Source organism: Lactuca sativa, chromosome 9, assembly GCF_002870075.4.
Source record: "Lactuca sativa cultivar Salinas chromosome 9, Lsat_Salinas_v11, whole genome shotgun sequence".
Classification (NCBI taxonomy): domain Eukaryota; kingdom Viridiplantae; phylum Streptophyta; class Magnoliopsida; order Asterales; family Asteraceae; genus Lactuca; species Lactuca sativa.
Genome location: NC_056631.2, coordinates 149,082,686 through 149,107,926, shown reverse-complemented (window position 1 = coordinate 149,107,926; position 25,241 = coordinate 149,082,686).

Sequence of the window (25,241 nt, the reverse complement as noted above, 5' to 3'; positions counted from 1 at the left end):
AGAGAGTTGAAAAGGAAACAAATCTAAAGTGATTGCTACCAATTTAGACTCAGATGATATAGATGATGAATTAAGAAGTGATGAGAAAGCATTAATAGTTAGTAACCCAAAGAAGTTTGCAAGAAAAATTTCTCAAGATTTAAAAGTAACAACTCTTTAAGAACCGATAATGGAGGAAATGGATCCAAGGGAAGTAATCCAAGTTCTAAGAAAGTCAAGAGTGAAGGATACAAGGGTTATAAAAAAGAAGATGAAAACAAAGAAAAGAAACTAGTTGGAGACTCCAGTTTTGATTGCAATGATTGTAACGACAAAAATTATTTTGAGAAAGAGTGTATGCTGAGAAAACAAAGTGAGAAGAAAGAGAAAGAGAAGGATGAGTCATATTATATTCAAAAGATAGAAGATCTTCGCAAGATGAAACTAAATAGAAAGGCGTTGACCGTAGGTGATGGTGATAGCGATAATGGGAATATTGAGGTTTGGTCTACATATTCGGAAGATGAAGAAGTTCGAAAGCCAACACATGAAGCTTACTTTGTTGTGAACAAGACTGAAGAGGTGACAGGAGGCAAGTGTCTCAAGGTCAAAAGCTCAAGTTCAGAAAGCTAGGTGTACTTTTTTGATGAAGGAGGGAGTTTAGATATTTGTTGTCAACAAAGTCAGTGAAAGAAACTGTAGCTTCGAGAGAGAAGGTAATCGATAAGGTGCATTCTACTCTTAAGTCTTTAAATATTCCTATTTCTCGTTATGATTATGTTCTAAATAACTTAAGAAATATAATTTATGAATTTAGTGAAAGTTTAAAATGGAATCGCGTAAGAGTTTCTAATATTGATGATAATCTTAGCGATGTAAGGAAAGGAGAATAAAAGTAGAGGAACTTCAAGTGGATCTCTCTAGAGTTAGATATGATGTTATAGTGTTGAAAATGACAATAGATTGGTTTTGAAATAGAGGAATATATTTTTTTTCAAATAGCTACGCGTCTATATAACAACATTTTTCAACTCTATTTGAATTGTGATTTAGCTAAATATATGCATAATAAGATGTTGCCTTTATTAGAATTTAATGAGGAAAGATTGATGTTGAATGTTATAGATGTGAATCTATGATATTTTCTAATGAATCCTTCAGTGATTCTTATAGGGTTAGATTGGAAAAAGTTAATGAATTTATAAATTCAAAAGAAACCAAATCCATGATGAAACATGTGATAACAGAGGAAGATGAGCAACGAATTAAAAAGAATTCAATTGATAAATATAACTCTTTGTGTCATAATTGAAAGCAGAAGAAAATAATAATTGTACGATTGATTCTGATTTCGATGAAAGTGAAATGAGTGAAATATCAGTTGAAGATGAAGTTAATTGTTCTTCTTTTGTGATACCTGATGTTGAACCAAAATGGAATTTGATTTTTGAAGACTCGATCAAATTTGAACAATTTGTTGAAAACAGGGGACTTAAAAATATGAAAGAAAAGGCTATTGTTTTTCCAAAAGTCAAAAGTACACCAAACCAATTCTTTGTTATAAAAAGGAATTCACAAATCTAACAATAATGACTTGACATCTATAGTGAAAACTGATACTGATGCTTCTTGCAAGAATCATTTTGGTCTGAACCTATCGATAATCGTGATGATACAATAGTACTTTTTGAGAAAACATCATGGAGAGTAAAGATTATATACATTTTGGAACCTTTGAATTTAGTTTCTACATAACAAGTTGATGTAGAAAATTTTGATACTCAACATGTGAAATCTATTGCAAAGAAAAATTATGAGACAAAGGATTTGAAAGGAAAGTAAAAAAATATATATACTCAATCTAATAACAGTATTGAGGAAAGGAAGGAAAATTACAAAGAGGGAAAAGAATTATTCAAAAGGATCTTGAAAGAAAAAAGTTTTTTTTGGAAAAAAAAAAGAATAAAACAATGAACTTTGTTAAATCTCAGGATGTTACTTGTTCTTATTCTTGTTCATCATCTCATGTTCAAAATCAAAAGTCTAACAATCCATTAAGGTCCTTAATCATAAAAAAAATATTCACAAAAAGATGCGAAAACAAAATCTAATTTTGGTCCAATTTTTTTTTATTCAAAAAGTGAAAAACCAAATAAAATTGTTGAAAAATCATGTTCTTCTTAAAAGAAAATTGGATCAAAACAATCATTTGGTCAAAAACAAGTTGTTTCAAATCTAGATGTTGTGTTAAAAAACAATTTGTCAAAGCAAAAGAAAGAAGAAAATAAATTTTTGAGAAGCTTAATTCCAAAAGCAAAAGCTTTCATTCAAAGAAAAACACCAATTGTTGAAATACATATTTGTGATAAAAAGACTAAAGTTCACAATAATGTGAAAAGACTAAAGTTCACAATAATGTGAAAAATGTGAATAATGTTTCGGTTGTTAAATAATTTTGGATTGATAAGACCAATATTTTTCCAATTGTTAACTTCATAGAAAAATCTCACAAGGGCCTAAGATGGTTTGGGTTCCTAAATTGACTTAATTGTTCAGGTGATTTGTGACGAGTAGTACGATTCATAATAGTACATTGATAATGTTTCTTCTGATCGTATGACTTGGAGGAAATCACAACTATGAGAGTATAGAAGTTTAAAGGATGGTGGAAGAGGCAAGTGTGGAAATAATGCTACTCAGGAAATTAAAGGATATGTCAAGATAAAAATGGAGAATTCATGATTCTCAAGGTAGCTTATGTTAAAGGCTTAAAGCATAATTTAATAAGCGTTTCTCGATTTGTTTTAGTTATTGGATTAAAATTTTCATTTGATGAAGAAGAATCGGTAATGGAACACAAAAAATCCAAGAATATTATTATTAAGTCCAAAAGAAAAAGGAGAGATGTATCCGCTTTATCTGAAGCCCATTGAAGGAAATCTATATGTTTCTTTGCTTGTGAAAGCAAATTCGGATGAGAGTTGTGGCTCTCACATATTAATTTGAAGGATATCAACAAACTTGGTTTGGGTGATCTTGTGCGAGGATTTCCACTGCTCAAATATGACAAGGATCATTTATATGCCGCATGCGAAATAGGAAAGCAAAGTCACAAAATTCATTCATCTACAATGAATACACAGATTGTTGAGCCACTCAAATTACTTCACATTGATTTGTGTGGACCATCTTCAATTGAGAGTATTGGTGGTAATAAGTATATACTAGTTATTGTTGATGATTTTTCTCGATTTATGTGGGTTTTCTTTCTAAAGTAGAAATCTGAGACCTCACAGAAGATGATAGATTTTGTGAAGAATGTTGAGTTACAACTATGAAAGCCGGTAAATAAGATTTGTAGTGACAATTAAACTGAATTCAATAATCAAGTATTTGAGAAATTAATGACAATAAAGGCATTAGTCATAATTTTTCATCTTTTTAAACACCACATCAAAATGGTGTTGTTGAAAGGCGAAATCATTCATTATGTGAAGTTGCGAGAAAAATGCTTTCATTCGTAAATCTTCCACTTTATTTATGGGTAGATTCTATTGAAACATCATGCTTTACACAAAACAAATCTTGCACTAGTAATCGATTTTGATTACTCCTTATGAGATATTAAATAATCACAAACATAATGTGAAATTTTTCCATATGCTTGGTTCCAGGAGTTTTCTTTACAACCTAAAAGAGAACCAGAATAAGTTTGATGCAAATGTAGATGAGGCTATTTTCTTAGGATATTATCTTACTTCAAAATCTTATCGAGTTCTCAACAAGAAATTTAGAAAAATTTAAGAAGGTTACTATGTCACGTTTGATGACAAATACATCAACTCATTTCAGAAATATTTTAAACAATACAACTAAAACTTTCCTCCATCATGTTCTAAAACTATTCCTCTTATGACATTTGTTAATGATTTCTATAATTTCTTTAATGAACATGTCAGGCCTATTTCTTCTGAAGTAAAAGCGCATGATGATCAAGAAGATGAGTTGTCAGAGCTTGTTGATGATGCAGTAAATAATGTTGAAGTTAGAGTAGAGGGGGAGCCATCTATCATAACTAATGGTTCAAATGCTCCAGTTGAGGGGGAGAGCATGGAAACTTCGATTTCACACACATGCGAAGAAGAGATTACTTCTTGTGAAAATCCAAATGATGATACTATGCTGTTGGGGATACTTCAACAAATCAAGATGTTCAAATCCATGGAGAGGATCCTTTACGTAATGATAATGTTTAGGGGAGAATTCAAATGATCATTATCAGGGGAGATTCAACAAATTGGAGATAATGGTGATTATTCATAAACTAAAGAAGTTTATTCAGAAGTTATTCTTGAATATGATTCAAATTATCCTCCTATAATCAAATGGACAAAAGATCATCCGATATCGCAAGTGATTGGTGAAACATCAACTAATGTTCTTACTCGATCTCAACAAAGGGAGAAATAGACATTCTTGAATGCGAATCAAGAATTTTGTATGTTGAATTCTTTCATCTCCAAAATTGAACCAAAAACCATGAAGGCTTCAGTTGATCATTCCAGTTAGGTTGAAGCAATGCAAAACTAAGTGAATTTGAAAGAAACAAAGTTTGAAGATTAATTTCAAGACCTCCAAACGTTGTAGTTGTGGGCCTGAAATGGGTTTTTCACAGCAAGTTAGACAAAGAAGGTAATGTTGTGTGAAACTAGGCACATCTTGTAGTAAAAGGATATTGACAGGAGGAGGAAATTGACCACAAAGATACATTTTCTTTAGTTGGGAGACTAGAATTTGTTTGCATTTTCTTGGCATATGTTGCTCACAATAATTTTGAAGTTTTTCCAATGGACATAAAGTGTTCATTTCTTAACGGAGAACTTGAAGAGATGTTTTATGTTGAGCAACCACCAGGTTTTGTTAACGATAAGTATCCAGATCATTTCTACATTGACAAAGATGTGTATGGTCCTAAGCAAGATCTTCATGCATCGTATGAAACTCTTACTCGTTTTCTTCAGCAATCTAAGTTTAAACAAGGTTCTGCGGACCCCACCTTCTTTCATAAAAAAGTTTGTGATCATTTTGTGATTGTCTAAATATATGTTAATGATATTATGTTTGGTTCAACTGATCCAAAATTCAGTGTTGAATTTTGAAAATTATTGGAAACTAAATTTGAGATGAACTCAATTGTCTCTATTAATTTTTCCATTGATTAAACATTAGACAGAGAAAAGATGGAATTTTCATAATTTAGGATGCTTTCAAAAATACGTTGCTTTCAAAGTTTGGCATGAATGGAGACACAAAAGTGAAAGAACCTATGGCGTTTAGAATAAAGCTAACGCCTTTATTAGAGAAACCAACAATTGATCTTACTTTATATCGACATATGATTGGGTCATTGCTTTATTTAACATCTAGAATACCTAACATAATATTTGTTGTTTATTATTATGCAAGATATCAAGCAAATCAACAAGAAACTCACATTATGGTAGTGAAGAACATTTTTAAATATCTTCGTATAACCACTTCTTTAGGATCGTGGTATCCTTCTAATACATAGTTCTTTGTGCAGGCTTATTCGGATGCAGATCTAGGTAGGTATAGATTTGATAGGAAAAGCACAACAAGAGGTTGTTAATTTTTGTACAGAAAACTTCTTAATTGGCAATCAAAGAAACAAACATGTATTTCATTGTCTACTGCTGAAATTGAATATATTATTGTTGCTTCTTGCACGTCGCATATTATTTGGATTCAAAGTCAACTGCGAGAGTATGGTTTAAGCATGAAGAAGATCCTATTGTAATGTGATTTAGAAAGTGTAATTCATATATGTCATAATCCAGTACAACATTCAAATACAAATCATATCACATTACGATATCACTTTATCAAGGATCATATTGAATATGGGAATGTAGAAGTTCATTTGTTCGATCAACAGATCAGTTACCAGACCGACCAACGGAGCAGTTAGTAGACATATTCACAAGTGCATTACTAGACGTAACTTTTAATCATATTCTTCATGGTCTAGGAATGATGTAAGCAGAATCTGTTTCTAATTCAAACTTAAAATAAAATTGCCAAAATTTATTGTTCATATACGATGGGATACGAGCATTCGCAGGCCGTCACAACAGGTAATAGTTCTTTACTTTATTGTTCGTAGTTTTCTCATTTCTTGCAGTTATTTTTCATCTATGATTGGCTACAAGACGTCACAACCCATCATTGTTTATTTGTTTTATTATATTTTTTAGTTATTGTTCATATGCGATGACCTATGAGCCGTCGTAGTCCATTGTAGTATGATTTGTGTTTTCTCATGCTTTTCTACAAAGTTTTAAAAATCCAAAAAGATTTTGTTTTTCTAAAAAAAATTAACTTTGAAGAAATTTGTGGTGAACACATGTTGTTCAAGTATGAAACTAAGGAATTTAAAGGAAACATTTTATGTTTCTCAATACCATGAACATTCAATGTCCAAGAAGTATGTTGCAGCATGTTGTCTAAAGCCTTGCAAGTCATCTGTTTGTGAAGACTTTCTGAAATTTCTTGTTTCTAATAATTTCTTCCTAACAGGCTATTTCATAGAGCCTATAGAGCTACCCATCTCTACTCATGTTTTAGACTTATGAAATTTTTGTTTGGTCCATATATTTTCAAGGGTAAAATGATCATCTTCCTTTAGCAAATCTATGAAACCCATGACATCTCAGGTTTAACCCAACTTGGTGTAACGACCCAATTTTAATAGGAGAATTTTTCATTTTTATTTTCCAAATTATAAGTCTTACACATGTTATATTATATATTTAATTATAAAAGTGAGTCTTAATGGAAGTCTTAAATATTATTTATTGCATTCGATGCAAGTACAGTCATGTAGGAGCCTTTCCTCGATGCGAAGAACAACCTGAAAAGCAGTTATTCAACAATTGTAAGCTGATGCTTAGTGAATTCCCTCAAAACACCACATATCACAACATATATACTATGCATACATGTATTGGCCTTCAGTTCATAGCTGGTCCGCACCATGGCCTACATCACATAACTGGTTCACCCTATATAGCCTTCAACACGTGGCTGGTCGGGTTTCCCTTGGTCTTTAACATAAAGTTAGTCCGCCAAAGTCTATTGGCCTTCAACACAAGGCTAGTCCTACCTCAACTCCATATATATATATATATACATTTCAACATATAACAATGGTCCACATAACATGCGACTAATTATCTTAGTTTAATTGCCTACTTGTATAATACAGGGTAACTATATTCTAACATACAGAGGATACATACTAGAGTATACAATATAGTGAAGAGAACTCACCTGGACTGAGTATGTGACTCAAAGTTAGGGCAGCACTTTGCCTTGACACATTACAAAAATATCTAAATGCATAACACTAAGTCTTGACCTAGATTCATAATCTATGTATTCATTATAGATGAATTAACAGTCTCATCACTAATTGGACAGATACTTGGTGTCATACAATTAGAATTTTATAACATATGAGCATCTTGTACATTGAAAAATTATGAATTAATTCATTGTTCACACACTTATATGAAGTGAAGGAGTGATGGATCTAGTACATGTTGATATAGACTTTTTAGATCCACCAGAAGGGACGATAACTCTATTCGTCATGATTTACTGATGTTTCTGAAAATATGGTTGTGTTTATAAGATTAAAAAGAATTCTAATAATTTTAAAAGATTCGAAGAGTATCAGAATGAATGGAAGAATCTATTAGCCAGAGAGATAAAAGGTTCTCGAATCTGAAAAGAAAGGATAGTGCTTTAGTATCATGCTTTATGATCATCTTAGTAATTGTGGAATTGTATCACAACGGACTCCTCCAAGAACATCTTAGTGCAATTGTGACTAAGAAGAGGAATCAAACATTATTGGAAATGGTTCGATCATAGATGAGTCATACTTTGTTCTAATAAAGTTTTAGAGCCATGCTCTAGTAACTATAAATCATATCTTGAAACTCATTTCAAAACTAAAAAGGATGATAACGCCTACTATTATGTGGAGTAATGATGTTTTCTTACTCTAGAACATTTATAATTGAAGTTGTGATATTTTTCGTTGATCGAGAAACAAAAGATAAAATAAGTCCTATTTTATGACGTGTTTTATTGTCGAGAATCCGCATAAAATTTTGAATATTTGTTTTAGCTCGTCAAGGAATGTTCCGTGAGAGAAAACTCATATGTTAAGAAGTCAATGGGAATCATCTTGATCTCGATCTTGTAAGATTCAGATTACAATGACCCTTTTAGTTATCACTGGTATGCAACCTACGGTTGATAACATGTTGTATTTTAATTGACATATTTGATGGGTTTTGGTCATAAGACATCCTATGTTCTCATACAAACCCTAATGCTTGGATCTAGGTTTCTCTATTGTACATGCAAGTTATCCAAGACTATAAACCCTAATTCTAGCATATGGAAATCGATATTAACATATAATTAGGTTTAAGATATTACCTTGATTGTTATGTAGCAATAACAATCCCAAATCTCCTTGTATTGACTTTGGAAGGCTTAGAGTCACAAGTGTCACTCCTCTAATGGATTACAAACACCATAAGCAAGTGGAGAAGGTATAAGGAGAGAGGGGAGGTATAAGAATTCATCTCTAGGACCTCTTGGGAAGGCATAGACGAATTCATGAGCCTTTGGGTCTTTATATAGGGTTAGGATTAGGGTTTCAGTCCTTATCCTTATCTAGTTACTTGCCCATCAAGCAACCATAAGATAAGCCTTGAAAATCCCTATCTTTTGGACCTTGGACGATTTTAAGGATATCCTTATCCTTGAATTCGTCCATCCCTTAACAAGGATAACCATTTCCCTATTTTGTAACTATCACATAATTACAATTCAGCCCCTCTAGTTTAATTAATTACACTTGATCACAAAATTAATTCTTAATTAATTACTGACCAATATTAATTAAACAAATATGATTTCTCCTTTAATATATTATTCTTATAACATACTAATAAATCATAATAACCTCTCTCTCTAGTTATTTCTCCAATCAAGTTGCTTTGGTGAAGGCAACCCAAAAGGACCATGCACCATCGGGTCAAGTACATACCAAAATAGTTATGAACTTAGACACTAATCCAATAGTCTCCCACTTGGATAAGTCTAACAACTATTATGCGTATGACTTCAGATCCTGATCTGCAATCGTAGCTTTCCAAAGCCGCTGTCAACTCTGATCCTATCAGATACGTGTGTCCTTAGATAAGGGATCATATATTCCTCCATTCTAGATATCATATGAGATATGATTTCAAATCATTCTCTTTTTACTATATCTCGATTCCCGATTTATGACGACTGACTAATTGAACAAATCAAATTAGCCCTAGCCCGGCCGAGCATTTACGTTTATCATCACAAAACCATCCAGGGGCCCAAAGATATCGCTTTTATCCTACTTTGGATAAAAGGAATGGATAAACTTTGATACAATGCTTGCTTGCACTTACTAACCAAATCACACACAACAATATGTTTTATAACACCAAGTTACTATTGCGTTTACATATTATCAATGTGCAACCGATTTGCAAGATACAACTCACACATCTCAGTTTCAAGAATATAAGATGTTATCGTCTCCCCAATCACTTGTGATACAATTCATGGAGTGATCCAAGTGAGCGTGGGTTTAATCCAATGCTCAAATCATATTCATAAGCAGTCATGAATGTTGCATCAAACATTTACTTATGTCTAATACTCTTTTAGACAATCCACACACCAATTCACGACAGTCTTCATTCATATCTACTTCCAACATATGAACGATTGTGGCCCGTTCGAATAATTCGATTATTCTTAATAAATTCAATTATTCTGGAAGTCAAAACATGCAAATGTGAAACACAAGAATAATACTAATCACATATGGCCTCAACCCTTTGAGCATAAATAAAACACTTTTTATTTATCACCATATTGATTACTTATTATTTGTCGTTTCGGGTAATCAACTTCTTACTTGAATTACAACACTTGTCCCGTGCTCCTAGCATGCACACAATGTTTACCTATGGTTCTTACTTTGTGAAATAGATCACATTAAACACATTTCCAATCATTATCATTTCACAACTCCAAATCCTTTTCATAAGTGAAAGAATATCAAATTCTTGCTACTTATAGAATATGCTAGATTCTAACATTTTATGCAATGATCTCTTTTTGTAATGTCACTGGACCAAAGTCACAAAGACTATTGCCAATGATATTACAAAGTCTTCTATTGGAGATTGTTACAAGACAATTCCTTAGATATGATGTCTCTCACTCAAAGTACATTCCTTTGAACATCCTTTTGCATAAGAGTTTCTAATCTAGACATAGATTTTCAATATTCAATTCCCTAATATGGACACGCTTCCATATTTTCCATATGACAACTCATTCTTAATAGAATCTTATCTATTCGTAATGATGTCAATATGGTCCATCCAATACCATGCTTCCAACTACTCACAAGCGACCAATCCTCGTCGAACTTTGGATTGTCCTTTGATAGTTGTTTAATTATTTTAGCCAAAACCAATTCTTGTCCTTTTTCCTTCTAAATGCGCTAGACATTTGGAAAATTTTAGAATGGTCAAACATTAAGGCATTTGCAATCGATCCTATACCCGAAGCGTGTGGGACACGACGCATAATGTTTTATTTGCTATGTTCTCAAAATTCGAATTGTGAAGAGGAATGCCGTAATCATAATCGAAAATCTAAGAACACACTATGTACCTTTGACTAAATTTATTAACATTTCTCAACCTAAACCTTTAGATTTGAAATGAAGCATAATATTCTCTCCCTTAATTATAGCAAAACAACTTTATAACCCTTATTACTTTGCAAGGTATAACTCTTGTTTTCTATAATTAATATTGCCATCTTGAACTATGTGCCTAAATAATCATACAATCATAACATTTATGCTCCCACTATCATGATGATTATTATAAAACATAACACTTATGCTCCCACTAGCTTCGACATGTATTCATAAACATCTTAACTTTCAGAAAAACAATGCTTATTGAATTTCTTAAGTTCATGTTTCTAATACTTAGTGCTTTGATAATCTTTTATCAAGGTTTCTTGAACTTATACACCTTTGCCTTCGATAGTTCATATGTGTGTCTAAACAATTAAGACTAATTGCCAAACTTCACAATTCAAATTATGGAAAGGGATACCGTAACCATAATCGAATTCGAGAATGCAATTTTACAATCATTATCTTCTTAAATCTTTCTTAGAGAAAGCATTTCCTCACAATCATTTTCATGAAGGAGGAAATCTTATGACACTTAGATTTGAGCGGTGTATGTGTTCCTATCCATGTGAATTTGTTGAAACTAAGGTTTACGACAAATTCAAACTCATATGGACCGATCTTTCTTAATCTTGATTTCTTGCCTTATGGTAGCACAGTTGCCCACCATGTCTTCCAAGTAGTTAAGCAACTCACCCTTTCCTATCAATGTACCTTTCATTGATTAAGGTGCTTTGCCTTTTATGCGTTCAAAATGAGAACTCATAGAACTCACATGCATAATTAACTCAATTGGAACAGCACAAAAACAAAACAATGTCAACACGATAGGTTGTAAACCTCAACTCGTGTGCTTGTGATGATCGATAAGGTTTATTTGATTTGTTCTTGAAACCTTTCAAGACCATTAAGACTCCCACTTACTCCTTGACATATAAGATTCTCTTGTCAATAACCATTTCTTGACAAACAAATATCCAAGAGTTAGTGTAGCTCATATCAAAATACTTCATAATTAGTCCTAGTTGGTCTTTGTCTTATCCAAGACATCACAACTTTCCACATTTGATGAATGTTATAAACCTTACTTTTTCACTTGATGTCACAATCTTAACTTTAAGACTTGTTATTGGAACGAAGTATGATTGACTTATTGATTTAACCATTTCTTCAATTCTTGATTCCTCTCCTTAGACATACAATTGTACTAAGACTCATTTAGAGGATCAATTAAGATATGGTTCTTAATCATTAAGATCTATCATAAAGCATAAAAGGTACTCTCCCATCTTCTTAGAATGGAGAAACTTTTATCTTTCTGCCTACTTGATTCTTCTTATTCGTTCTGCTATTGATCTAAACCCTTTAATCAATTCAGAATTACACTTAATCTTGTAAGTATAATCATATTTACTAAACCTTTAGTGAATCATGATGAATATCTTTGTTACTCTTATGGTGGACTTGATCAACACGCAACTTTGTGTATTCGATCTCCAAGTCCTTCACTTGACACTTTGTCAATGAATTAGTCTAATTTCCAAATATGAAATTTCTCATTCATCGTGCAACCAAGTTGCATGATTCCAAATTTCTATCCAATTGAAACTTGGGCGATGAGAAACTCTCCCTATTTGGCAAATTCTCGACTTTTCCATAAACACCATTTTGTTGTAGAAATATGCAAACACCAATTTTCATAACGATTTCATTGCAAGGAAATAAAAAAATAAATAAATAAGTCAAACGAAAATTTATTTTATTTATAAAAGCAGCGGAAAACATTTGTCCTTACAATGCAAAATCCATTGAAAACTATGTATTTCAAAAAGAAAATTTTCTAACAACTCTATCATAACTATCTAAGCTCAAAATCTAATCTTCAAGTCCATGCGATCAAGATCCATTCCTTGTGATTAGATTCATCTTGCTCTTTCACCAAGCTTCCTTTCTTTTCACCGATCCTGTAAAACATTCAAATGCAATCTTATTACATTATGTATTAAGAATTAATGAATAGGAACTTAATGGAGTTAGTGGATTTTACCTGAAGCGCAGCCATACTCTTTGACTCTCCCATCTTCTGGACTCTTCAGGCTCTTTGGGCAGACTTGTATCCAACGCCCTTTCTTTTGGCAGTAAACGCAGGCCGGTTCTCCTAGAACGTCCTCAGAAGCATGGTCGGTTGACTTTCCCAACAAATACGCTCCATTGCTTCGCCAAATCATTTCTGATTCAGTAACAATGAGCATGTAAGTTAGGTCAATGAGGTTGTTGTCATGATCCATCATATAATACTTTCTTTTGAACTCATTATATGAGTTAGGAAGTGACTTCAAAACCCAATTTACAGCCAACTCATATGGGAATGACACACCCAACATTATCAACCTATCAATGTGTGATTTCATTCCTAGAACGTGGGCACACATGGGTTTACCATCTTCATGTTTCATTTCCAATAGGGCCTTAGTGATATTGAACCTTTCAATTCTTTGATCTTGTGGGTTGGGGAGAACAATAGGGGGAGGAGGAGGAGGAAGTGAAGCATGATTTCTCGTTCCTCGATTGAATCGTGGAATACCATCTTCATGTGGAATGCTTGTTCCACGGGATTTGGGAAGACCATAGTTGTCAAACTTTGACATCTACAAAATGGGAGAAAACGAATTCAAGTTAGTTGATTGATTGAGTCCTTAGTAAATCACCCAAATGAGATACTAAGGCTAGGACCCAAAACAATATTCTACAACTCGGGAGAGGGATGTCGTAACCCTAATTGCAGAATATTTGAAGGTAAGTGAATGACAATTCACTAATTTTCACCACGAAAAACGAAAAGAAATTTAAGTTTTAAATCTATGAAAAACCCTAGATCCTTTGAGATACATTGAACTTTCAATGGCATGTTTAAATCTTGATATGCCCCTCTTGTTTGTGACCGGGATGCCGAGGATCACAAAGCGGGTGTGAATAACCATGCACACTACATGGTGCCCTAACATGTTACATTCACCTATTCGATGTGCTGGTAAACCACACACGCTCCACCGAACTATGACAAACATTGAGTCACCCTTTGCTACCTTTGCTTAGAACCATTTAGTGTGCCGGTAAACCACACACGCTCCACTAGCGTCTTCGCAAGGGCACAAAGTGTAATTTCATGGACTTGCATCAATTCACTTTTACCTAAGTAACTAAGATTGGGAATTTTATGAAAACATTTAGTTACTTTAATAATTCATTATACTTATAATGGAAGGTTTCATCCTATCCTATCGGTTCGGCTAACGACCCTCCACTAGTCAAGAGTGCGGTGGGTAAGAGTGGATACCCATTTAATCGCCATTTTATAGGCAATTTCCTTAAACACCCCTTATAGACCAGCTTCGTGAATGAGGCCTACTAACGGTAAGACTGACTTTTACTCATACATATATATAGTGTTAGACTTTTAATGTTATATATATAGTATAGGGTGTATTTTACACTTTTAAAATACTAGGTGGTCTAATTTAACAATTATACTTTTAATTCAATTAAATTGTAAACCTAAACTTTTATGGATTTATTAAACCTCTTTTAATTATACACTTTAATTAATTAATAAAACCATAAGGGTGTGATTTGAAATTTTTCAAAACTATACTAGAGTTTTAGAATTTAACATTCCTAATTAAACTTTTTAATCAACTTTTAAATTCCAAAAGTTGAGGGCAAGTTTTGAAACATTTCAACACATTAGGGTTTTGAATTTAAATATACATCAAAATTAAACCATTTAATCAAAATTTAAATTCCAAAACTTGAGGGCAAGTTTTGAAACCTTTTTTAAAACATTAGGGTTTTAACTATTTAAATTTCAAAACAACAAAACTATTGGGTTCAAATTTAAACTATAAAACCTAAAGGGGAAAATATGAAACTTTTCATAACAACAAGGATCAAATAACAAATAATTTAAATTAACATTTAATTACATAATTATTCATATTTGATTTATTTAATGATTTCTTGCAAAACAATTTATCAATTTAGTCAAAATAATTAATTAATTATCACATAAGGAAACAATTATCTTATTAATTGATAAATATCTTCAATTAGATCAAGAATATAGTCAAATATATCATAAAATCGGATTTATATTGATCTAATATGATAAGGTAACTATCCCAAAGCAAAAACAGCAAGAAATCCCGAGATATACTCCATCTGACGAGTTGACTCGTCGAGTCAGGCTTGGACTCGTCGAGTCTGCATGGACTCGGCGAGTTCAGCTATGGACTCGGCGAGTCCAGCCTCCAGAAACCAAAAAATCGAATTTTTCAAACATGTCAAGCATCAATACAATAGAAACCAATCTAGGCTCTGATACCACTGATGGGTTTTGGTCATAAGACATCCTATGTGCTCATACAAACCCTAATGCTTGGATCTAGGTTTCTCTATTGTACATGCAAGTTATCCAAGACTATAAACCCTAATTTTAGCATATGGAAATCGATATTAACATATAATTAGGTTTAAGATATTACCTTGATTGTTATGTAGCAATAACAATCCCAAATCTCCTTGTATTGACTTTGGAAGGCTTAGAGTCACAAGTGTCACTCCTCTAATGGATTACAAACACCATAAGCAAGTGGAGAAGGTATAAGGAGAGAGGGGAGGTATAAGAATTCGTCTCTAGGACCTCTTGGGAAGGCATAGACGAATTCATGAGCCTTGGGGTCTTTATATAGGGTTAGGATTAGGGTTTCAGTCCTTATCCTTATCTAGTTACTTGCCCATCAAGCAACCATAAGATAAGCCTTGAAAATCCCTATCTTTTGGACCTTGGACGATTTTAAGGATATCCTTATCCTTGAATTCGTCCATCCTTTAACAAAGATAACTATTGCCATATTTTGTAACTATCACATAATTACAATTCAGCCCCTCTAGCTTAATTAATTACACTTGATCACAAAATTAATTCTTAATTAATTATTGACCAATATTAATTAAACAAATATGATTTCTCCTTTAATATATTATTCTTATAACATACTAATAAATCATAATAACCTCTCTCTCTAGTTATTTCTCCAATCAAGTTGCTTTGGTGAAGGCAACCCAAAAGGACCATTCACCATCGGGTCAAGTACATACCAAAATAGTTATGGACTTAGACACTAATCCAACAATATTTATGTGCACTTCCAGTTACGTTGGCAATGCTTATGAGTTATATGTTCTTCATTTAACTACAAAAGCATATCATGTTGGTCAGTGAAAGTATAATAATCAATATGGGTGATCTGCTAACAATATGGAAGCAGTGATGGGCCTTTGAGCTACCAGAAGGCAAGAAGTTTGGATTAGTGGAGTTCAATCCATAAATGAGACCTAACTGTGATTTTGGTTTGACCTAAACCTAGTCTTATGAGTTTAGGTTAAAAATGAAAGTTCTAGATGGATGAGAACGTATGCATATTCGAATCTAGGTGAAAAAAAGGTTTCACTCTAATTCATGAAAATGGTTATGAGGAAACACTTTCACTGGTAGATTTTAAGGATCTGATAAAGATCAATATGTATATTGGTTGTATTAATTACATTATCAAATTCACAATAGGATTATGGCATCCCTCTTCATATTTCGAATTGTGAGGTATGACAAGGAAGTATTTAAACTTTCAGGAGATATGTTTATTATATCTTGAAAGGGTTTGAACACATACACTATCCGGATAAAGTGCATAAGCTTAAGAAGCCTAATTAGAGGCTTGACAAAGCATGACAAAATAAGAATCTACACTTCCATGAGAAAGTCAAAGGGTAGTGATTTCTAAGTACATGTCAAAGCTAGTGGGAGCATAATTTTTATAATGATATTGTATTTATAGGGAACAATGTCTCTAGTTTGCAAATTGCAAAATTTCGGAACTCTTTCACTATAATGGACATAAGGGAGAGAGCACTCATACTTCGTTAAGAATCTAAAGGTTTAGATTGTATAATTTAATAGAACTTATTCAAAGGCATATATAAATAGCATATTGAAATGTTTCAACATTGGAGATTCTGTATATGAAAATATTATAACAAGGAATTGAATAAATATTGGACCCTTGTAATAATGACTCGAGCCCCATGTACTTTGGATATAGGATCGATTACATATGCTATAATATTTTATTATTTTAATTTTTCAAATGCTTTGAGTATTGTGGAAAAAAAGTAATAGAATTTTAAGTGACTAAAGTTATCAAACAACTGTCAAGAACAATCTAAGCTTTACCCAACACTGGTTGCTTGTGGACAGTTAAAAGTATGACATTATTTGGAAAGGACCATAGTGACACGTTTTGGATTGAGATGATTCTTGGTTAGAATTGATGGTCATATGGAAATATGGAAATGTTTCAATAAAGGGAGATGCTTATAAAAGCTTCATGTGAGTTGGAAACTTTAATGCAAGAGAAGTGTTCAAGGAATATACCTTGAAATTGAAGCTTCATGACTATGGAATTCTTTCTGGCAACAAGTTTTAGTGGAATATTATGTAACATCGAAGGCTCAGTCTTTGTGACTTTAGAACATGGGCATCATAGAAAGAGCATCATCGGAGTAATGTCTAGTCGATCTGTGCACAATGTAAGGACCATCGAGAGGCATAATATGCATGTTTAAGACATGGCATGACTGATGTTATTTAATTCAAGTGGTTAGTTGATTACTCCAAACATTATACACAATTCGTAATTATTATGGTGATTAAATAATAAAGATTTATTTATAATCAGCGGGTATGATATCATAGTCAATTAATTTATTACTGTGCTTCACTCTGCATGTTTTACTTCCCTGAGTGATTTAAATATTATTCAAATTCCACAGTCGCTCATACTTTTGGAAGTAAGCAGTGATTTAAGACTGTCATGAATTGATTTTTAGATTGTCCATATGGATGTTCACGTGTACATGGAAATAGGGATTTATGTATTAGATAAGCTCACGATTAGAGATTACTTCATGGATTTAATCACAAGTAATTCTAAGACGATAATATCCTCTATTCTTCAAACAGAGATACATAAGTTGTAATTTATAAGTCGGTTGTGCATTAGTATTGTCTAAACGCATCAGTAACATAATGTTATAAAACGTAGTGTTATGTATGATTTGGTGAGCACATGTTACAGTTATGTAGTCAAAGTTTATTCGTTCCTTTTTCCTTAATAAGAAAAGTGATATATATATATATATATATATATATATATATATATATATATATATATATATATATATATATATATATATGGGCCCCTCGGTGATTTGAGTTGATCTATGAAAAACTAGGCGCCTTGTCCAAACTAAATTGATGCGTTTTATTTTGTAGTCTAAATAGATCACAAATCGGGAAATCGGGAAACATAATAAATGAACAAGAGGTTGATCATATAATCCATGAATCTGTTCATACGATATCTTGTAGAATGAAGGAATAGCTTATCATTTACTTTAGGATCAATGTTTGATTCGAATCAGAATTCGACAGTGGCTTTGGAAAGCACTCTTTGCTGTTTAGCTCAATGTCTATACTTGCAATTATAGTTACAGACTTATCTAAGTTGGAGGCTGTTGGATTAAGATGTCTAAGTCAGTAACTAAATTGGTGTATTATTGTAATTAGAAGCAAAGTACTTTTTGGGTTCCCCTTATAACTAGAACTTGACTAAAATGACACTAATAGAGAGAGAGAGAGAGAGAGAGAGAGAGAGAGAATGATTTATTAGATTATTATATGATTGATAAATTAATTGGAAATTATGAGGAAATGATTTGTAAATATATTATATGATTAATATATTAATTAGAGATAGATAGTTGATTTATTAACTTATTATGTGATTAATAAATTAATATGAGCTCAATTGTATATAATTGATTTGTTAATTTATATGGTTAATAAATTAATGAGAAATCAATTAGAATTGATTAATTATTAATCAAATTAATCTAGAATTAATTTGGGATTAATTTGAATTAATCAAAGGTACAAGGGGTGAATTTTAATTATTCAATAGTTGAACAAAAGAGACAATTATAGAAACATCCAATGGTCAACGGTTTTGGGAGCCTTTCTAGGGTTTCGAGAAGTCTCACGGGTGTTAATAAGGAAATGATTTGAAATTGAATTAAATCCATTGTTTAATTATTCAAATCTCGCTTTGTCCCTAAGTTACATAAACTATAAATAAGACCTATTGTGCATCAATTTTCATGGATACTCTTTCTTAGAAGCTTATGAACGAAAATTATACCGTTCTTTCTCTCTCCTCAAGTGTCTTTTTTTTTTCTAGGGTTTAGGTGTGAATCACGAGAGACATCATCATTTTGGTGCTAGCTTTCCAAGCTATTCAAAAGAAGGATTAAAGTAACTTGTTTGTTATAACAAGTTTGAGGTATGTATCTTTAGTTTCTAATTTTCAAAATTACTAGGATGCATAATAAGTTTTGTTATTCAAAGTATAGTGTCTTAATGTGAAAACATAAATCTTTTTAAGTTGCATGTGTCATTCTTAATTGCTAAAGTGTTTTTCCGCATTATACGAATTGTTTGTAACCTAATAAACCGATAGTCAACATATCCTCCAAATCCAAAGGATAAATCCTCTTCTCTCTTCTTACAAAATGTGGAAAATGGGGAGCCGCAATGGCCATAAATCCTTTATTTTTTATTATTGTTATTTATTTATTTATTTATTTATTTATTTATTTTTTGTAAAGTTAGTTTAAAATGGTATTTGGTATTAGGTCTAAAAAGGATTAGCTTGTTAACGGTGTAGAGAGGGCAGAGTCGTCAAGTATCGATAGTGTAAGTTAGTAGATTAGAGGTCACGTGAGGTGACGTGTCAGAGTTGTATTGACTTTTGATTTGAGAAATTGAACACATCGTATTCCAGCTTGCCGTTTATGTTTTCTTAATTGAATCTGAAGCAATGAAGTATGATATATGCAAACAAACGCCTCTAATTCACCCAACTTTGCAAACAAACCCCTTCCACTATAGTAAAATATTTATAAATTCTGACCCTTAACGATAGTATATTTTACATTTGTATGTTATATTTTACATTTCTATGTCAATGATAGGGAATGATAAGTTCAAAATAGAAAGCAGATATACATATACACGGAAACATAAAAGCATCTGAAAATTATCAATGTTTATAATCGGACATATATGTTTATCTCGGAACATATATAAACATATAAAATGTTTAAAAAAATAAACATAGTTATTTTGGTATAGCTATATGGTTATCTCGCTAATATTTGGTTTACGTTGAAAATGACTCAGTAAACATATGAAACAAACAAAATATATCATCTATTTTGGTGACGAAAGATAAAGCTGTTATTATTACAAAGGGAATTCTACCGAAACTTTTTTATTATTATTTTTTTTATTTTTAGGCCTAATTTCAATTTGATTCTTTTATTTTTATAGTCAATTAAGTACCAAAAACCGTCGGTTATATTTTTTTATGACCATTTTATCCGATAAACTGGACAACAACAGAGTATAAGGATTTTTATATAAAGATTTTCTTAAAAATATACTTTTTATAATTTTTTTTTTTATAATTTATTATTATCTTAATTTTTTTTCTAACGGATTGTATCTTCTCTAATAAATGAATGTTTTTTTTGCCACTTGTCACTCTTATATTAATTTGGACACATGTCATTTTTTGGTATTTTTGAATAAATCTTTTTTCCATTTGTCATTTTCTCCTTTTTTATCTTTTCTTAATTAACAATCAAATTTACACACCAATTACTAATTGCCTTAATTAAAAATAGTCAATAAATTACAATATTAATACTTATATATATTGTATTTAATATGTTTCCTTTTAAATTCAAATTTTAAATTTCAAATCTAAAATTTCAAATTTAAATAAATTTTTGTTTAAACATTTATATATATTTGTTGTTTTACCAAACCCGTATAACATACGGGTCTCGCAACTAGTTATCTTATATTAATCTAATGGTATTTTTTTTTGTCTTAGACATAAGATATCTAATATGAAAATATATTTTTTTTCTTCTAAAAATAACAGTATTTATAATATTTTTGTCAAATGTGTTGTATTATTATTAATTTTGTGATATTTTTTTATCTGACAAAAGATATCTATTATAATTTTTTTTTCTAAAATAATCACTTTTATTATATTAATGTCTAACGAATTATATTATCTTACATAAATCTTATGGTATATATATATATATATATATATATATATATATATATATATATATATATATATATATATATATATATATATATATATATATATATATATATATATATATATATATATATTATGAAATAGTTTTTGTTATTAAAAATAACCGTTTTATAATATTTATGTCTAATAGATTGTTATCTTACATTAATCCCTATAAAAAAAAGAGTTAATTTTAGAGGAAAAAACTATTTTCATAATAGGTATTTTTTAGACAAAAAAATACAATAAGATAAATGTAAGATATTGATTTGTTAGACACAAATATTATAAAAATTTTTATTTTTAGAAAAAAAAAAATTCGTAATAGATATTATTTATCAGGCAAAGAAAACAACATAAGATTTATATAAGATAATACAATATGTTGGACAAAAATATTTATAAAAACAGTTATTTTTAGAAGAAAATAAATATTTTCATAATAAATATTTTAGAAACATAAAATACCATATGACTAATATAAGATATAGATTAGATAGAAATATTATAAAAAACTGTTATTTTAGAAGAAAAAATATTTAATAATAGATATTATTTATCACCAAAAAAAACATCAAAAGATTAATGTAAAACAATAATATTAGTTAGCTAGAAATATCATAAAAATTGTTATTATGAGAAGGAAAAAATGTATTTTCATAACATATATTATTCGTTAGACAAAGAAAATATCATAAGATTAATAAAAAATACAAATTTGTTATATAAAAATATTGTAAAAAATGATTATTTTAGTAGAATAATTTATTTCATAATAGGAATTATTTGTCAAACAAAGAAAATAATATAACATAATACAATTCATTAGACAAAAATATTATAAAATTTGTTATTTTTATACGAAAAAAAAATTTGTTCTCATAATATATATTATCTGTTAAAAAAGTATTATAAAATTAATATACAATAATACAATATGTTAGACAAAAAATATACTAATATAATAAGATAATATTAAAAAAGTTTATATATATATATATATATATATATATATATATATATATATATATATATATATATATATATATATATATATATATATAAACTAAATTGATTAGGAAGTTTAAACATAAAGTTTTATTAGACTTTTTATTACCAAATACTATTATTAATAAACAAATATATATTACAGTAAATAACAAATATTAATACATATAAATATGTATGTCGATAAGAAAAGACAAGTTGAGATTTGTTTTCAGTGACCGTTATCTGGCAATAAATGAAGAAGCAAATCATTAATGCATTTTGAATAAACTAACCTACCACCATTTTGCTTCTTCATGCAATATTATGATAATATCTGGAACCCTTGACAGCTTTTCTTTTTCTAGAAAATGTTCCACAAAGTTCACTCCCTAAAACCCAATTTTTATGTCAGATATGGTTTTACTAGTATAAATATTAAAGATAATTAGTATACATTCATTTATTAAAATTTTTATCTCGCGAGTAAAAGTTATGATCAAGTCACGGATGTCGACCCCCTCGTACATATTCATTTTACATCACTAATAATCAGAGTAATGTATATTATTTAGTTAGATTAATAATACATAATAACAAAAAAAAAAAATTGCAATATAATGTACTTCGAGAAGTGATTGGTCTCTCTCTCTCTCTCTCTCTCTCTCTCTCTCTCTCTCTCTCTCTCTCTCTCTCTCTCTCTCTCTCTCTCTCTCTCTCTCTCTCTCTCGGGGGTCACCCATCCCTAGATTACTCTCGTCCGGGCATGCATCACCCCCTATTATAGGGTTCGACGTCCACGTCGTACACATCGACTTGTGCCCCAATTCTGATACCATTTGTTACATCCCCCTCTGTCATGTATCACAATATTGTCCGTTTTGGACATCCGACACGAAAACTTCCCAAGGGGTCGCCCATCCCTGGATTGCTCTCACCCACTGATACAATTTGTTACATCCCCCTCTGGCATGTATCACAATATTATTCGTTTTGGGCTCTCGACACGAAAACTTTCCACGGGATCACCCATCCCTGGACTGCTCTCACCCTCTGATACAATTTGTTACATCCCCCACTGGCATGTATCACAATATTGTCCGTTTTGGGCTCCCGACACGAAAACTTCGCAAGGGGTCACCCATCCCCGGATTACTCTCACCTGTGCACGCTTAATTGTAGAGTTCTTATGGGATCTGCTGCCTTCACGGATTTAAAACGTGTTGTGACAAGGAAGGTATCCACACCCCTTATAAGAAGATGTTTTGCTCTCATTCCAAGCCAACGTGGGATCAAGTGCAACCCACCTTGGTATCTCCCCTAGCATTCCACCATTCAAAAAACTGAGCAGATCCGTAGTCCTAACTAGCATGCAAGTAACATATCCATACATCAAATCATATAAGCTAACACGTAAGGGTATTTTGGGAAAACTTACTTGAGCTCAACTAATTTCATGCACCACACCCTTTTCTTATCTTAGAAAATTTCTTTTCCTAAAAATAATTTTCTTTTGAAGACTTTACCAAACCCTCAGTTTGAGTTCAGACACACCCGAGAGTATGTCCGAATCCCTCAAACCAAGGCTCTAATATCAACCCAAAAATCATGACATAATTTTTTTTGCTTTTAGATTAATAAATCGTTAATACATATCTTTCCCATAAAACCATGGTAAGCAAGTTCTAACAAAACATCATTAGACTAGAGTACTTCACAAAATGCCGAAACATGTGGTGTGTGCACTGCAATCATCTCGAGCCCTTCCATTTGAAAAACGGAGTACCTGAAACATAAAATAAAAACCGTAAACACAAAGCTTAGTGAGTTCCCCAAAATACCATATAACATACAACCATAGATTATCATGCAACATATATACATATAGTCACCATGGGCTCCCCCACATGGTCTTTATCTGGAATGTCGTGGGCTCCCTCTATGTTCTGACATCCAAGTGTCACGGGCTACCTCCAAGGTCTTCAATGCAAGTATCACAGAGACAACTAGCATACGATATAACACGTAATGAGCCGACATTGGTGTGTTCTACCCATGTATATAGTGAGAAGATTCACCTCAACCGCTACACGAATAATCCTACAATGTCGCTGCTGCTGTGAACCGACTCCCGAACTAAGCCAAACAACCCAACACCATAAACAATAACTAAACAAGGCTAAACCCTACCACAAGGCCCAACTAACCGGGCCTACTAATGAACCGAACCCATTGGGCCCACCAAGGCCCAAAACCAAAAGATCCACAAAGGTCCACTAATGGCCTAATTTTCCAAATTAGGCCCAACCCCCATATGGGCCTTATCCTAAATCCAAATAATTTCCTTAGTCCCAAAAAGTTGATCTCAAATGGCCCAAAAGGCCCCAAGCAACAAGGTACCCCAAAGATGCGAAGCCTAACGCACAACAAGCCCAAGCCCAGCTTAACGTCATACGCTAGGCGTACGTTCAGCTACGTTGGGCGTACATAGTGAATCCAGATCGCGACCAAAACAAGGTACACTAGGTGTACCATCAGTTATGTGGGGCGTAACTTGACTCATTCCGAAACTGATTTTCTGACTTAACCACTTAAGCCCTTTGCACCTAAACTTCTAGGAACCTTAAAATAAAGCTTTTAATGCATAAAGTCGGCACCTTTATGCATTTCCATGACTTATTGGGACCCAAAACCATCTTAATCCATTAAGACCAATTATAATCCAACTAGAACAAGCATAGACCATTATTAAACATCAAGCAAGCATTTTTATGAATTAACAACATTAGAAGAGGCAAGATCTATCACTCCAAGCTCCTGGAGTGGCTTAATCTCACAAGGAGAACTTAATACACCATAAAAGCCCTTAATCTTGCCATAAAATGAAACTAGCATAAGAAGATGTCAAGATAAGAACTTTTTACCTCCTGAAGCTTCCCATGAGTGTGAAGATTCTGGATCTATAACCCCAAGGCTACACCACGTGTGATTAACAAAATCCACTTCCTTGAAATAACACTAAGAACCCTTCAAAATCACATCCAAGCTCAAGAATTCACCACCAAGAGGATTAGGGTTCGAAATTAGGCTCTAAGATCACTGGAGGTTGAGAAATG